The 17,274-nt window shown below is 41.4% G+C and overlaps 1 protein-coding gene across 2 annotated transcripts in view; it reads left to right on the top strand.

Moving 5' to 3' along the window:
- The window catches only part of LOC143100768 (disabled homolog 2-like), a 281,849-nt gene that overhangs the window by 80,297 nt on the left and 184,278 nt on the right, over positions 1-17,274 (top strand). The gene's annotated exons all lie outside the window — the stretch shown is intronic.

Below are 17,274 nucleotides of genomic sequence, written 5' to 3'. Positions count from 1 at the left end.
AATATTTCAGAACTTGCCTACTTTTTGCTTTAAGCGAGCTCCTACCCTGAGAGACAGTCTTACTCGTAGTTACCTCCCTGCTAAGAAAAAAGATCAGTGGTTAAAGAGATCAGTGGGTACTTTCAAGTGCTTGCAATCATCATGCAATCACTGTGCGAACATTATACAACATAAAGAGTTTAAAGATTTTAAAACACAAGAAACATTTAGAAGTAAACATTTAATTAATTGTAACACAACATTTGTAGTGTACCATCTCATTTGCCCCTGTAATTGTTTTTATATCGGACGAACAAAAAAGCGTCTTAAAGATAGAATATCGGAGCATAAATATGCGATTAGAAATAACAATTAAGACTATCCGATGGCACAGCACTTTAATAGTTTTCATAATAATGATGCTAATCTGTTAAGAGTTGAGGGATTGGAACAATTACAATTGCCCCCTAGAGGTGGAGACTGCTTCATACTGGATCGATAAATTTGATGCAAGACATCCTGGCCTCAATGAGGAGATAGATTTTAGACCTTTTCTGTAGAAAATGAATTACAATAGAATACCAGTCATGATTTTTGAATATATTTTTTGTATTTATTCATGTAACCTTTTTGCATCACCTACACAGTATTTGGAATTTAAATGAATTTAAATGGACCTATATATGCAAAATGACATGTCTCTAGAGAAATTGTTAAGATTGATGTTAATTGATCATGTGACTATTGCCTTTTCTATAAATTCTCTGACAAATGGGACTCTTCCAGGGGCAGCCGTGGCCTACTGGTTAGCGCTTCGGACTTGTAACCGGAGGGTTGCCGGTTTGAACCCCGACCAGTATGCACGGCTGAAGTGCCCTTGAGCAAGGCACCTAACCCCTCCCCGAGCGCCGCTGTTGTTGCAGGCAGCTCACTGCGCCGGGATTAGTGTGTGCTTCACCTCACTGTGTGTTTCACTAATTCACGGATTGGGATAAATCTAGACCAAATTTCCCTCACGGGATCCAAAGAGTATATATACTTATATACTTACTACTTACTCTTCCGTATCACGCCCTGACGAAGACCCGGTGTGGGAAACCGGTTGGCGTTTACTATATGCCCCAGTTTTAAATAAAGGGTTTTTTTTTTTTTTGATCAATTGTTTTTTATTTTATTATGATGCACATATTCACAATCAATAACACAGAGGTATAACACTTTCTAACCGCCCTCCCTCCACCCCCACCCAGTGGTGAGCATCTGCAATCTTACATGTTATGAAACATTTAAAGTACATTGGTATACAATTATAAAGAAAGAAAATAACATATTTTCCAGTAAAAAAAAAAAAAGTTACATTATTTTAAAGAAAAGAAAAACAAAGAGGGATTTCAAAACAACAGTACACAGCACCTTAGACATGACCATCATCAATAAAGGTTTTGACTTCCTCAAAAGCATGGTTCCACCTCATTAGAGTTTGTGATCTGGCCCCATGTATACGGGCTGTTGAGAGTTCCATAGATATAATATCAAGTAAACTTAGAGCCCATAGACGTCTATATATAACATGTGGGGGTTCCATCGGCTGACTAACATTTTTTTGGCTGCAGTAAAAGCAGCCAGCAGTAGACTGCTCTGGAAAAGTGTCAATGAGAGGTTTGAATAATCATTTAGAAAAAATAGACTTGGAGTTATAACAATATCAGTCCCAATCAGAGTTGAAATGTCCCCAGTCAGCTGTTGCCAAAAAATACCAAAGACGAGCATTCCCAAAAAAAATGTAAAAAAGTTCCTGTCTTTCCATCAGAACACAAAGTACAATTAGGTGAGGTAATTAGATGCATATGAAATCTCTTAAGTGGTGTTAAATATACTCTGTGTGCTAGTTTCCAATGGATCATTTGATGATTAGGGTTCTTACAAGACATAGTGATTGTCTCCCATGTGTGAAAAAGGTAAAAGGTATCTTCCAGTTCACATTCTAAATCTTTTGACCAAACTGCTATTACTCCAAGAGGCTTATATAGTTCCTTCATCAGGAAGGAATAAATAGATGACGCAGAAGAAGGGATGAAGTCATTGAAATATATAACATTGTGAATACTATGCACTGGTAGTTTTGTGTTAAAGGAACACGCCACCCAAAATCAGTAGTAATATATGTTCTTACCTTAACTTTCACGAGTTGAGTCGTACCTCTCCCGCGTCGGTATGTGCACTCAAACGCTCTGGCGCGCGGCGCGAATGTGTTAGCATGTTGCTATGCTAGCGGGCTCTGCCGTGGCCGTAGAGAGAGTAAGATGGCATTAATCAAACACATCCACATTTTCCCTACTTAAATACAGTTGCACAAGTAGTTGATTAAAAATGTTAGGGCACACAACATGAAACGTGACGATTTTCCAAGCGAATAAACAGGAGAACTACAATGTCTGGCGCAATAGCACTTGGGAGTACTTCGACCTAGGTAGTAATATTAATTAACACCTAATTGTAGATCCTATCCACCACAGAGTTTAGAATCCATGCTTGATCGACCCCTCAGCCTCCCCCTCCCCTCAGAGCGAGAGAGAGGCACACACACTAGAGATGCGCTGATGGGCTATATTATAACATTGCTGTGTTTATAATGTATATGGGATGATTTTAATGTAGCCTATATGGGATGCGGCGCTGCTGACGTGAGGCTAGAAAGCTCTTGCCTGTTCTTTCTAGAAAGACTGATCCAATGCAGCAAATGTATTAAAGGCTAAAGTCCTACATTGGCTATGTTGTAGCCTATATCCCCAGAATATCAGCAGCAAACTCAGTCTCCGTCTTGCAAAACAGTCTCCAAATAAAACGCACATCGGCCTGTTGCCTAGCCTATTCTGTGTGCCAATATAGCCTATCGTCCAAAATGCTTGATTGCATTGCATTCTCCACATTTTTAGCTAAATTTTCATGTACCATATCAGCGTTTTTGTTCAGTGAATCTTTTGTAAATTGCTTTACAATAGCGTCGGCCCTTGTCAGCAGCCTTCGGCTTGACTCTTGCCACTATACACTCCTTCGTCTTCAACATTCCCTGTAGAATTCTCAATATTTTTGGCCTCAATGTGTCCAGTTACATAGTCTGTCTGTTCTTAGTCTTGGATTTTGTGAAATAAATGTCTAAATATCACCTGTTTGCTGTAGCTTCGGTCTGCACGTCCTTTTAAAACAGCATCTTTTTCTCTCTCGAGCATTTAATCTGCTGCCGGCTTGTCTCTCCACGTCGTCCAAAATGCTTGATTGCATTGCATTCTCCAATTTTTAGCTAAATTTTCATGTACCAAATTTTCATGTACCACAACTTGTCAGCAGCCTTCGGCTTGCCTCTTGCCACTATTCACTCCTTCTTCTTCCGATATAATTTCTGAGTCATCTACAAGATGTTTACACACACACACACACACACATTCACCTCAGTAAATAGAACCAACTTGACGTTGACTTCAACCTGTGCTATATCCTAGATGAGACTGCCTGGGTTATTTTGTTTCGATATCAAACACATAGTAATTGTAGCCTTCAGGGAATAGGCATTTAAAAGAGAGACAGAGAGTGACATGACTCGTATGACTTCTACAAGCTCAATAGCATCCACAGCGGAAAAAAGAAGGTAAGAAAAAAAGTCGGAAAACTTAGAAGGCAAGCAAGCAAGTTTGGCGGTTATAATGTGAACATGCACGTTGCACTGTTGTGCGGTGGACTTTCAGAATGAATGGAGTCGGCGTTTCTTTAATATCGAGGCGCTAGTTTGTCCGATCATCATGAATTGTGCTGTCTGAAAGACGCGCTCTCTTCCCATGCAGTCAAAATGAATGGGAGTCTTCAGAACAGGCTTGTCATATTGTCACCCTGACATGCCAGTGCGTAAAGTAATGTGAATGACTTATTTTATCAAGGATTTCTTTCTTTTTGCAAAAAATAAAGTACAATAGGCATTAATTAGTAGGCCAGCAGCATGTTGAAAGTATGCGCCAAATTGCGTTTTTTATTACAATGACAAAATTGTAAAAGGACGTGACCTGGCAATAGGCCTAGGCCCGACGGTAATTGTAAAGCAATTTCCAAAAGATTCACTGAACAAAAACGCTGATGTGGTACATGAAAATTTAGCTAAAAACGTGGAGAATGCAATGCAATCAAGCATTTTGGACGATAGGCTATATTGGCACACAGAATAGGCTAGGCAACAGGCCGATGTGCGTTTTATTTGGAGACTGTTTTGCAAGACAGAGACGGAGTTTGCTGCTGATATTCTGGGGATATAGGCTACAACATAGCCAATGTAGGACTTTAGCCTTTTAATATATTTGCTGCATTGGATCAGTCTTTCTAGAAAGAACAGGCAAGAGCTTTCTAGCCTCACGTCAGCAGCGCCGCATCCCATATAGGCTACATTAAAAACATCCCATATACATTATAAACACAGCAATGTTATATATAGCCCATCAGCGCATCTCTAGTGTGTGTGCCTCTCTCTCGCTCAGAGGGGAGGGGGAGGCTGAGGGGTCGATCAAGCATGGATTCTAAACTCTGTGGTGGATAGGATCTACAATTAGGTGTTAATTAATATTACTACCTAGGTCGAAGTACTCCCAAGTGCTATTACGCCAGACATTGTAGTTCTCCTGTTTATTCGCTTGGAAAAGCGTCACGTTTCATGTTGTGTGCCCTAACATTTTTAATCAACAACTTGTGCAACTGTATTTAAGTAGGGAAAATGTGGATGTGTTTGATTAATGCCATCTTACTCTCTCTACGGCCACGGCAGAGCCCGCTAGCATAGCAACATGCTAACACATTCGCGCCGCGCGCCAGAGCGTTTGAGTGCACATACCGACGCGGGAGAGGTACGACTCAACTCGTGAAAGTTAAGGTAAGAACATATATTACTACTGATTTTGGGTGGCGTGTTCCTTTAAAAGGAACACCAAGAGCCTTAAGAGCTGATCTGATGCGCAAGTAGAAGTAGAAAGTAGAAGCCGGTATATTGTACTTAGATCTTAAATCCTGAAAGGTTCTCAAGCCTTTGTCATCATACAGGTCTCCAAGAGTTGTAATGTGGCATTCTGCCCATTGAGAAGATCTAAATGGGGTACTCCCAGACAGAAACCCATTATTATTAAAAAGTGGAAAGTGATGATGCCATTTTGATATAGATCCTGTTTGTCTTTCTACAACCTTCCAGGTGGATAATAAATGGGCTATGATTGGACCAAAACGAAGGGCACATTGTCGAATAGAAACATTGCAAAAAAACAAATCTCTTAAATTATAGGGGGTGACCATTGATTCTTCAATGGCTCTCCATGCCACATTTTTATTTGAATCAAACCAAACTGATATGGGGCGCAACACAAATGCTTGGGCATAAACTTTAAAGTCAGGAAAAGATAAACCGCCATCCTGCCTAGAGCGTTGCATAGTGGACAGCTTAATCCTTGCACGTTTCCTATTCCAAATATATTTCCTTAGAGTGGAGTTATATTGAGCATGTCTCATTTCAGGGGCTACATGGTTCTAAGGCCAGATTCGTAGACCGGTTGCGTCATAGTAGCGCGACTAGTGCTGTCCCATTTCGTGGGCTCCTTTGAATTCGGCCAACAAATCCATAGACAGTTAAAGAAATGGACGAACAGACTCGGTCGTTTTCAATGGTCAAATAGAACGATTTTTCAGTTGGTCCCCCCAGTACTGCGCACTCACACTTAACTTTGTGACGTTAGCCATCGAACTGAATCTTGTAACTCATTTGATAGATACACAGAAATTCTTCTCACACTTCCTTCACTTTAAAGGAACACGCCACCCAAAATCAGTAGTGATATATGTTCTTACCGTAACTTTCACGAGTTGAGTCGTACCTCTCCCGCGTCGGTAGGTGCACTCAAACGCTCTGTCGCGCGGCGCGAATGTGTTAGCATGTTGCTATGCTAGCGGGCTCTGCCGTGGCCGTAGAGAGAGGCACATAGCAGTATTCAAACACCTCCACGTTTTACCTACTTAAATACAGTTGCACGAGTAGTTGTTAGGGCACACAACATGAAACGTGACGATTTTCCAAGCGAATAAACATGAGAACTACAATGTGTGGCGCAATAGCACTTGGGAGTACTTCGACCTAGCGTGGTAATATTATTAACACCTAATTGTAGATCCTATCCACCACAGAGTTTAGAATCCATGCTGGATCGACCCTCAGCCTCTCCCTCCCCTCTGAGCGAGAGAGGCACACACACTAGAGATGCGCTGATGGGCTATTATTTCAACCATAACTGCATAGCAAAACTTATCATCCATCAGCACCAGAGTTTGTTGACCAATTTTCAAAACTGCACCTGCCCACCATCCGCTGGTTGTTTTAATGTAGGCTATATGGGTGATGCAGCGCTGCTGACGTGAGGCTAGAAAGCCCTTGCCTGTTCTAGAAAGACTGATCTAATGCAGCAAATATATTAAAAGGCAAAAGTCGTACATTGGCTAGGCCTATCCCCAGAATATCAGCAGCAAACTCAGTCTCTGTCGCGCAAAACAGTCTCCAAATAAAACTCACATCGGCCTGTTGCCTATTCTGCCAGCTTGTGACAATATATCGTCCAAAATGCTTAATTGCATTGCATTCTCCACATTTTTAGCTACATTTTCATGTACCACATCAGCATTTTTGTTCAGTGAATCTTTTGTAAATTGCTTTACAATTACCGTCGGGCCTATAGGCCTATTGCCTGGCTTGCCTCAGCTTCGGTCACGTCCTTTTACAATTTTATCACTGTAATAAAAAACGCAATTTGCCACATAATTTCAGCATGCTCCTGGCCTACTAATTAATGCCTATTGTACTTTATTTTTTGCAAAAAGAAAGAAATCCTTGATAAAATAACAAGTCATTCACATTATAGGCTACTTTACACACTGTTATGTCAGGTTGACTGACAAGCCTGTTCTGAAGACTCCCATTCATTTTGACTGCACGAGCGCGTCTTTTTCAGACAGACATCGCAATTCATTTTATAGCAGGCCATCGGACAAATATGACGCCTCGATATTAAAGAAACTCCGACTCCATTCATTCTGAAAGTCCACCGCACAACAATGCAATGTGCATGTTCACATTTTTAGTAACAACCGCCAAACTTGCTTGCTTGCCTTACACATCTAAGTTTTCCGACTATTTTTCTTACCTTCTTTTTCCGCTGTGGATGTTAGTGAGTTTGTAGAAGTTTTAGCTCTTACGTTCTGAACATCTCGCACTGCCATCGCCCGATGTCATTTCTTAGTCATATCACTCTCTGTCTCTCTTTTAAATGCCTATTCCCTGAATGGTAGGCTACAATTATGTGTTTTATATATAGGCTAATATCTAAACAAAATAACCCACGCAGTCTCATCTAGGATATAACACAGGTTGAAGTTGGTTCTATTTAGGGAGGTGAACATCTGTAGATGACTCAGAAATGACATCGGAAGACAAGGAGTGAATATGGCAAGAGGCAAGCCGAAGTCTGCTGACAAGGGCCCGACGGTAATTGTAAAGCAATTTACAAAAGATTCACTGAACAAAAATGCTGATGTGGTACATGAAAATGTAGCTAAAAATGTGGAGAATGCAATGCAATTAAGCATTTTGGACGATATATTGTCACAAGCTGGCAGAATAGGCAACAGGCCGATGTGAGTTTTATTTGGAGACTGTTTTGCGCGACAGAGACTGAGTTTGCTGCTGATATTCTGGGGATAGGCCTAGCCAATGTACGACTTTTGCCTTTTAATATATTTGCTGCATTAGATCAGTCTTTCTAGAACAGGCAAGGGCTTTCTAGCCTCACGTCAGCAGCGCTGCATCACCCATATAGCCTACATTAAAACAACCAGCGGATGGTGGGCAGGTGCAGTTTTGAAAATTGGTCAACAAACTTTGGTGCTGATGGATGATAAGTTTTGCTATGCAGTTATGGTTGAAATAATAGCCCATCAGCGCATCTCTAGTGTGTGTGCCTCTCTCGCTCAGAGGGGAGGGAGAGGCTGAGGGTCGATCCAGCATGGATTCTAAACTCTGTGGTGGATAGGATCTACAATTAGGTGTTAATAATATTACCACGCTAGGTCGAAGTACTCCCAAGTGCTATTGCGCCACACATTGTAGTTCTCATGTTTATTCGCTTGGAAAATCGTCACGTTTCATGTTGTGTGCCCTAACAACAACTCGTGCAACTGTATTTAAGTAGGTAAAACGTGGAGGTGTTTGAATACTGCTATGTGCCTCTCTCTACGGCCACGGCAGAGCCCGCTAGCATAGCAACATGCTAACACATTCGCGCCGCGCGACAGAGCGTTTGAGTGCACCTACCGACGCGGGAGAGGTACGACTCAACTCGTGAAAGTTACGGTAAGAACATATATCACTACTGATTTTGGGTGGCGTGTTCCTTTAAACATTTATTTATGTATTATTATGACCGCCGCTAGCGAAGCTAGCGAAGCGGTCATATAGGGATTGTCAAAGTTTTTTTTTTTTTTTTCCCGTCATCTACTTCCTGAAATTTTGGTCAACGATACCCGGGGCACCGAAACACCAGGGCACATGAAATTTGGTGGGTATGTAGCCCCACTAGACTTTTACGGAAAAATTTCGTTTGGTCCCCGGGGGCCACTCCCCCTCCGCGCTGGGCCCCCCGAAACCCAAAAAATGCAGGTTTTCCTAAATAACTACCTGAACCGTGGCACCGAGGATGAAGAAATGTTTATGGTATGTTGGTCTCAAGGGCCCACATCAACCTAGCCCATAATCACTCATTTGTGATTTGCACCCCCCCGGTAAAAAATGAAAATGCAATATCATTCTGCTTTAATCACCCCTCTCTTCAGTAAAGACGTTCAGAACTGCACCAAATTTTATGTGTATGATTAACCTGACATTCTCTGGGGGTATGCCAAGTTTCGTGGGGGGGTCTAAAAAATTAAGTTATGTGTACATTTAGTGACTGTACACTCATTGGCCTGTAGATGGTGGTGCACACATATACACATGCACACACACACACAGGCACCCACATACAATCGGTATTAGAATGGCCGATACATAATTACAAATTCAGTAGGATTAAAAGAAAGCCAAAATAAATATTCATCATCATCATCATGGCTGCATTTCCAGTATTGGCGATAAGTAGTCGTTTGTCCACTAGATGGCGCATCGTTGCAGTGAGACGTAATTTTGTTGGAAGTTAATCTAAAGTGGGTTGGAAAGACACTACGCTTCCTACAAGGACAAGACTGTAGGCTACAGTAGTTTACCGCAGAGAACGTCTAAGGGTAGGATGATTTCTGCATGACATGTAATTCCCATTTCCTCTTGAAGCCGAAATAAATCGGAGAATGTTTATCGGACATGCTTGTTTTTTTCTGCAGGTAGGCTACGTTAATCCTATCAATAGCAGAACGTAGGTAAAATAATGTTACCGTTAGCATGGTTGAGTGATGAAGGCCAATTTGATTATTGATGTATTTGTAGAAAACCATAAATGCGTTAGACATTCTCTGGTGATGTTTTTTTAATGGAAAATATATAGGCTACCTGAAAGATAACCTGTCTATGATGCATCCTAAACACCGGGCTGGGACATTTCTGCTCAAGGTCTCAAAAAGCATCTGAGTCAACGTTCATTCCCAAACACCCATATAGGCTACTTCAATCCTCTATTTTCAAAGGTGATTCAAGTAAGGAAGAGCATGGCTCAAAGTAAAGTAACTGAAACTACATACATTCGTCAAAGTGAATAATTTGTGTCAACTCGCCGCAATGTAGATTTATTAACGCACCCGTGATGATCTACATCTCCATTTAAACCAGATGTTTTAGAGCACACGTTGAGATGTATTCGGGGCAGGGCTGTAGGCCTACCTACACATATTTGTTGCACGTGCTACAAAAATCATTCTTTGCGATGGATGATTTAGTACCAACGTTACACCGGTCAGATACAGTTTTGCCTATGGCTATTCCGTGAGACTGAGGCGCTTTTTGTTTGTTCGAAGTGCGTGTTTAGGGTGTGAGAGGGGAGTCGATGTGCTTTGATTCCAGCTTGGTAGTTGTAGTCTATGCGATTAAAAAACACGTGTGTGTGAAGTATCCAAACAATGATAATGCTTTCATTATGGCTGCTTTAGCCACAGACCTTGAGCTACTGTACAGTGAGTTGGGTTCCATTTAGAAGTGTCCACTTCATTCGCCCTTTCCGTGATTCACACAGCTACGTGAAATGTATTACTACTGATATGCAAAACTATTAACTTTTCGCCAAGAGGTGGCAGCTTGATATTGTAAGGTGTAAGCCATTGGTTCCAAAGAAGAGATTTTATTTGGGTCGCCAGCATAGCCTAGTGACAATTTGTGTTGTGTAATAGGCCTAGCATAGGGCCTACCTTATAGTTTGTTAACAGTCACGGTTTTGTCATAACTCCCACTATGCATTTTCGCATTTAGAATAGCTCTAAAACCGGGGGCGAACACGTCGCAGGGGGGGCGCCAGTGCGTGGATATCTCAATCGCAAAATTAAACAATATTTCTATCGGGCGCCTACCATGGACTAGGATGGGTGAAAATCAAAAGATTGCGTCAAAAGATTGAGCTTAACCATGGACCTCATAGGGCCCTATCATGACATTCTAAAGCGCATCTATTCAAATTTAGTAGGATGTCCAGTTCACATTGGGAGGGGTTTCGTTCTCAAAAGTGGAGCGCATGGCGTAACAAGGTGTTCCTAGGACTTTTAATCAGTCATATGGGTGTGTTTGGGGCGTAACATCATTTTAAACCAATGAGAATGACATCTGTCATTCCCTTTAACGGCGCAACGTGCGATATGTCAAATAAATGCATCGGTATTTTGGCATTCAACGGCGCATTTGAAGGAGGCTGCATGCGAGACCGTATGGAATAGTCATTCTTAAACCATGCTTTACTAAAACCTAGCATAGCCTTAACGCATTTGCACTCGTCTATTATTTGAACTCATTGGCAAAGTGAAACTAACTTCACCAAGGAGTCAGTCAACGACAAGACAGTTGCAGTTACTTTCACTATTGACTGACAATGGGTTACCATCGAAAACATAGGCTGGAAAATGTTGCTCAAATGACTGAATAAAACAACATTTATCCTGCTTATATCTCGTGACAGTGCGTCTTCAGCTGTGCTCCATACGTGTCTCTCGCCTCTCCCCTAATCACTTTTAACCGTCATTACCAATTTGCAAATGATGGTGAATAACTACTCATCATGAGATGTACAGTATTTCGTAATATCTATATTCTAATTATGTTTACCATTGTAATCGTGCAATTTGTAATGCTTTGCATGGACGTGCGCTGGTGTGCGATCATGAATGATAGAAGGATGGTGCGTGCACCTGCCAATATGACTGTTGACATGCGCTCTTAAAATAGCATATGAACAACTCGCCATTGACTTCTGACCAGGTTTAGGTGGTGTATGATAGCGATTTTTAGACAAAGCGCCAGGTCCCTCCCTAGGTTGTTAATTGCCACACCCCTGGGCGCAATGCTTAAAAAATAAAGGTGCAAAATAACGAATTCAACTTCGCGCTGGTGAATAACGAACTTTACGCCATGCACTGGTGACCCAAAATACAGCCCATAGTTGCAAAATGCAAGGGAACATGAATCAGCATATTATTTGCACAAACAATAACGGACAGTAGCTCTTCAACTTTGCCCGTTAAAATGTGTATGAACAGTCTCGCAACGCATTTCATGAAGGCCCTTTTGGACATGTCAGTTATTTGCACCACTGGGTAAAACTGCATTTTGTTTTAGACTACTGGTATTTAATTTGTGCATTGACAATAAAGCTGAATATCATTTGAACTAGATGACTAAACTAGGGCTGTAACGATACACCAACCTCACGATTCGGTTTGTATCACGATTTTTGACCCACTGTTCAATACGAATCTCAATTTTTCTTTTTTTTTTTGGGGGGCGGGGGGGGGGGGGGGGCTAGACATTTTATTAAATAACATTTTAATAGCCTCCCTTAGAACACCAGAGGATTACAATATAATATATCTATTATTTTATATCCTGATATAAAAATATTTTTCTGAATGACTGATATTTATGACAGCACACTTTATGCAGATTAGCCTATAGCCTAGGCCTACTATTTTTTATTACAACTCTACCTGTTTAATTCAGCTGTCTGGTTGAAGCCTGGAAATATTGTAAACAAAGTATCATATAGCTTAGCCTATCATAGTCTACTGATTGGACTGTTCAGTTTCCCCATGTGTGTTTAAGTTTCAAGGTAATACTTGTTCTCCTTGGGACAGGCCCTTTAAACGAGTTAAAAATAGTTTTAAACAAATATGTGCAGCATGCTAATGATGCTAAGCGGATTTAATAGTAATTTAGCTAGTCGTCTATGCTTTCACGATTGTGAATGTTTTATTTAAGTCGCGCGTGTTCATTGAGCAGGAGAGGGAGGGAGAGTGAGGGAGCGCGAGAGAGCGGGGCAAGGAGAGGGGGTTTACTTCTATACTGTTTGGTAAAGTTACACACATAGTCTACAATGAAAGCAAGGAGAGGTATGAAATTATTATTTATTTATTTATTTGTTTTTGGACAACGTAGGCTACCGATAAGTAAAGCGGGAGTTGTGGGTTGCTTTTGCGGCCGCATAAGCTGCAAAGCACTGCGTGAAACACTAGAAAGGGTGTGTCGTGATTCTGCCTTTTCACACCGCGACACAGTATCGTGGATATGAATGTCGCGATTTCGGTTTCAAATCGTAAATCGTTACAGCCCTAGACTAAACTTATGCATATGTAGAAGAAGAAACATTCACAAAAATCCATGACATGACCTCTCTTCTTGATAGCTGTTGAAAACTGCATGGAACTGACAGGGATTGTTTTGTTTAATACAAAATAAATAAATACATTATGCTGCTACCTTCTGCTTTTCCCAAATACAATGTAGCCTACAGGTGTACCTTTCATCAGTCCAGTTGCAAAGGATGGACTGTGATGAACTGCCCTACTTGTGATTGTTTAGAGATTTTAAAGGTTTTATAACAATGCTACAGATTTTTTGGCCCAGAAACAAATCTATTCACCTTTGCAGCGCCAGTAGGCTACTTTGTGTGCGGAATGTGTGCAAACACACATTCCAAACAAGCATACACAAAAGTTTCAAGAGTGGGGGATGGAGTAGAAGATGGAGACAAATTCATTAATATGCAGGACTGAGCGGCGGTCATATTTTGTACCGCTATGCGGTACATCTAGTTATTAATATCATCCTCACCAAGTCGTGTTAATGTTGAAGCTACCATACATGATCATTTTCAAAAACAGTCAACAAAACAAAAAAGTTATAGCCTTGAAGCTAATCTTCTTTCCACTTTTCCGACCTACGGTCAATCCATTGAAAACCTCTGAAATGATTAGTGCCGTTTTTAAAAAAATTAAGTTTACTTTTTTATTATTATTAGGTTGCCTCTGTGTAATGCTTTACCTTAACATACGGTCGTGTATGCTAGGTTTTGCTTATGAGTTACCGTCATAGACAGTAAGGTGGACTGAGCTTCTTATCCAAACAATACGGTTATCTCCCTACGGCGCGAAAGAGAGATTACGTCAAAGCTAGCTTCCCTCCAACCGAACAAGCTAACCATTCTTCTTACGGGTAACCAACGTTACGGACGAGTTAGTGGAGTCTGTTTTGCCTTTGTAGTGTTTATGTGGATTACACAGAAGCTACAAAATCGGCACAGGATATATGTTATATGAAGTTATGGTATTTCAAAACAATCCTAGAATGAATGGGCTTCTATGGGAGTCATAGATATATACACTAGATGTCGCCTTGACTACTGCTGTTCATTGGAACGAATGTGTCAATCGAGACGCCATCTTGCCGCAGTGATCCACTCCTCTATAATGCATTAGCGTCAATCTGGGCAAAGATCTAGCGAAAATAAAATCACCATAAATCGTCAAAATCTCAAGCAATTATCTAGTTTTTTGGGTTGTTCCAACTGACAGGCATGTATTTATGGTTGAGTCTAGAGAAAACTAAGCTTAAGACGATAATAAAGATACATTTTACCCGTCTAGCCCCATAGACTCCCATTCATTCTGCACTAGCTAGCGGCGGCCCCTAGAGGAACAATGAGTAAACTGCAACCAGGTTCGATACAATGAAAGTAAACAGGCTCTTCGTAGACAGGCTCTGGTTGAGGCCACATACCCCTCGTCTCATTTACTCATGTAAGTTGTAATCTCACCAGAAGTTGCTGTAGATCTGTAGAACATTTACCTCTGCTACTTCATAGGCTACGCCAGTCCTTACTTCTTTAATCATGGGTCAGTGCCATGGGCAAACGAGATGTAGCTGAATTCACAAATGACAAAGCCATGAGAAAGGTGATTTTCTCCATCATTGTGAGAAGTTCCCAAATTTGTCGCTAATCGCTAAAAAGGTTTTCTATCGCTGGGGATGGCCAAACGTCGCTAAATAGGTAACGCTGACAATACAGGAGAACTAGTTTAGCGCTTCAGATCCCTGTTCCAAGATGGCGGCGGTGTTGACGCATGCTGAGAAGCAGAAGGCGACATCTAGTGTATATATCTATGCATAGAGCTGGTAAGTCCCGCCCATCCGCTAAACCCCCAGTGGACCTCTAGATTGAAAAATCGTCAATGCAAGTGAATGTGAGAAAATAATTATTTTCTGGTCCCGTTTGAATTGTGCCATGAATGTGAACATATGTTGTCTGTGAATTTTTAATATAATTTTTCATGTTACGAGTTTGACAGTATATTATATGATTCTTCGGCTATCAGTCTGTGACGTGAGCTAGCTCCAGTGCTTAATTTGTAAAGTGGGAGGTGCCGGAGCGCATAGGGGGGGTGGATCCGGCGACTCAAAACGGGGATTTGAGGTTACGGACCAACAACAAAAAAACCTGCGTACATAGCTCTGACTAAAAAAAACTAAACAACGCGGTGTGTACACCAGGGCAATGTTTATTAACTTCAGAACTTGCAACACTGCACTTCATGGGTGTAAAATGTAAAAAATTAAAATAAAAAAAACAGCAATTATCCATTATCAAATTATCGGAAAAAACTAGACAAACATTCTACGCATAGGCCGAAATAAAAACATATGGGCTATAGTATGCTATATATTGCAATGATGAAAACCCAGTAATCAATAATCAACTAGATACAGCGTGGAATGATTAATAATTTCTGATTGACACATCTGAATACCTATCTGAACCCCTATTCCCCCCCGGACACCTCCCCCCAATCAAAACACATCGAAACTGACACATAATATGACACAGAGAGGGAGCGGGAGACACAAACACTCACGCGCGCACACACAAGCGCGCACACAGACCGGGAAAACAGGAGATACAGGGGAACCAACAAAACAGTCCAACAAGGGGCTAATAGCCTCGGCGCTAAAGTATGCTATATATTGCAATCATGACCACCCACACCCAGTAGGCCTAATCAATGATCAACTAGATACAGCGTGGAAGCGCAATTTCTTCCTACTGTAGCCTAGGCCTACTTGTCCAAAATGGCCCATACAGCATCCAGACCCCCGGCCTCCATTACCCTGCTTCTTTCTCTACACCTATGTCCTTTAGAAATCCATGACCTCACGTAAGGAAGGGGGTTGAACCGGGCAAGCGGCGGGCCGACAAGGCAAATGGGGAGGAGATGGTAGAGGTGGTATTCCCTGAAAGCCCTGATGACATTCCGCGGGCTATCGATGCAAAACTGCTGGCAGAGCATCTCAACTTCTCTCTCCCCGAACAGCGCGTCACCCTCCTGTGGCCAATATTGTGGATAAAGCACTTTAGCACTCGATTAGCTTGTTGTATCCTGTTTGGTCTTTCCCCTATTTCTAAAGACTAATAAGAAAGATATTAACATTGAACACTACACAAACAGTAATTTATTTATTTTTCGTTTAGGCGATTTATTTTTTATATTGACGTAAGAGTTGACGGATCCAATAAAAAAAGGTTCCGGATCCAACGTCGGAGGTGCCGGAACATGTTCCGGCGTGTTCCGGCTCAAATTAAGCCCTGGCTAGCTCTAATCGCTAACATTAACTGAGATGCTAGTTTTTGTAACGGCAGGAATAAACACACATGGTAACAAAAATATTCGAAACATGTCTAGCTTCACTCAACACATTAACACTATGATACAGTGTGATTGTAAAGTTGTATGGTTCACTGTGTTCAAAGTCGATCTTAATAACCCTCTACATCTTGACCAACTGATGGTTGTTATGGGAAACTAGTTAGCTGTCATCTAGCGGAAAGTTGTAGTCCACAAAGTGCTCTCACACAAAGTTTAACCGCATCAAACTTCTACCCGCTCAATTGTAGCATTCTTTACACGAAAATTTATATTAAAAATTCACAGACAACATATGTTCACATTCATGGCAAAATTCAAACGCGACCAGAAAATAATTATTTTCTCACATTCACTTGCATTAACGATTTTTCAATCTAGAGGTCCAGCGGGGATAGCGGAAAGGGCGGGACTAACCAGCTCTATGGGAGTTAGCAGAGAGGTGGTCCCTCCAGCCTACGTCGATTCTTCTACTTCCGGGAATTCGCCTGCCCCATTGGACAAATCCACCCTTCTTTTCCCCGAAACGGAGTGTGCATTGGGTGTATCAGAGAATGTCTAATAAGGGGAGAACTGCCACTCTCGGAAAACTTCCGGTTTCTGAACTGGTTGCAGTTCCTTCTGTGGTTCCACATGAGGGCGCTCGTCCACGAGTGCAGAATGCATGGAGGTCTATGGAGCTGTACCCCTCAAAATCCACTTTTCTCGGGATATAATTTTTTTTGAAGTAATTTGAGTATTGTATTCGAAAGGGGAGGCAAAGAAAATACACTTGGTTGAGTATTATATTTTTTAAAGTCACTTAATTGTTCTAAAAAGCCTTTCAAATGTGTCATTGACGTCATTCATTAGCACAATGCTAGTGTGTTATGTGCAACAACGACCCAACCTGTAAGAAATCAAAAGGACATAAGTACTCGTTCATTCAACTTTTGACCTATAACCCATGTTGAAGTTATACAAACTACAATCAAATCTGAGATTTGTCAACGACAATCAGGTGAAAGAGACAAATTTAGCCGTCTAGCTCCATTGACTCCCATTTATTCTGCACTCATGGCGATCGCCCCC

This window comes from Alosa pseudoharengus, unplaced genomic scaffold (assembly GCF_046254945.1).
Source record: "Alosa pseudoharengus isolate Yale_2024_CS ecotype anadromous, Long Island Sound unplaced genomic scaffold, YU_APseudo_1.1 YU_APseudo_1.1_scf_3, whole genome shotgun sequence".
Classification (NCBI taxonomy): Eukaryota; Metazoa; Chordata; class Actinopteri; order Clupeiformes; family Clupeidae; genus Alosa; species Alosa pseudoharengus.
This window is presented reverse-complemented; position numbering and strand designations above follow the sequence as displayed.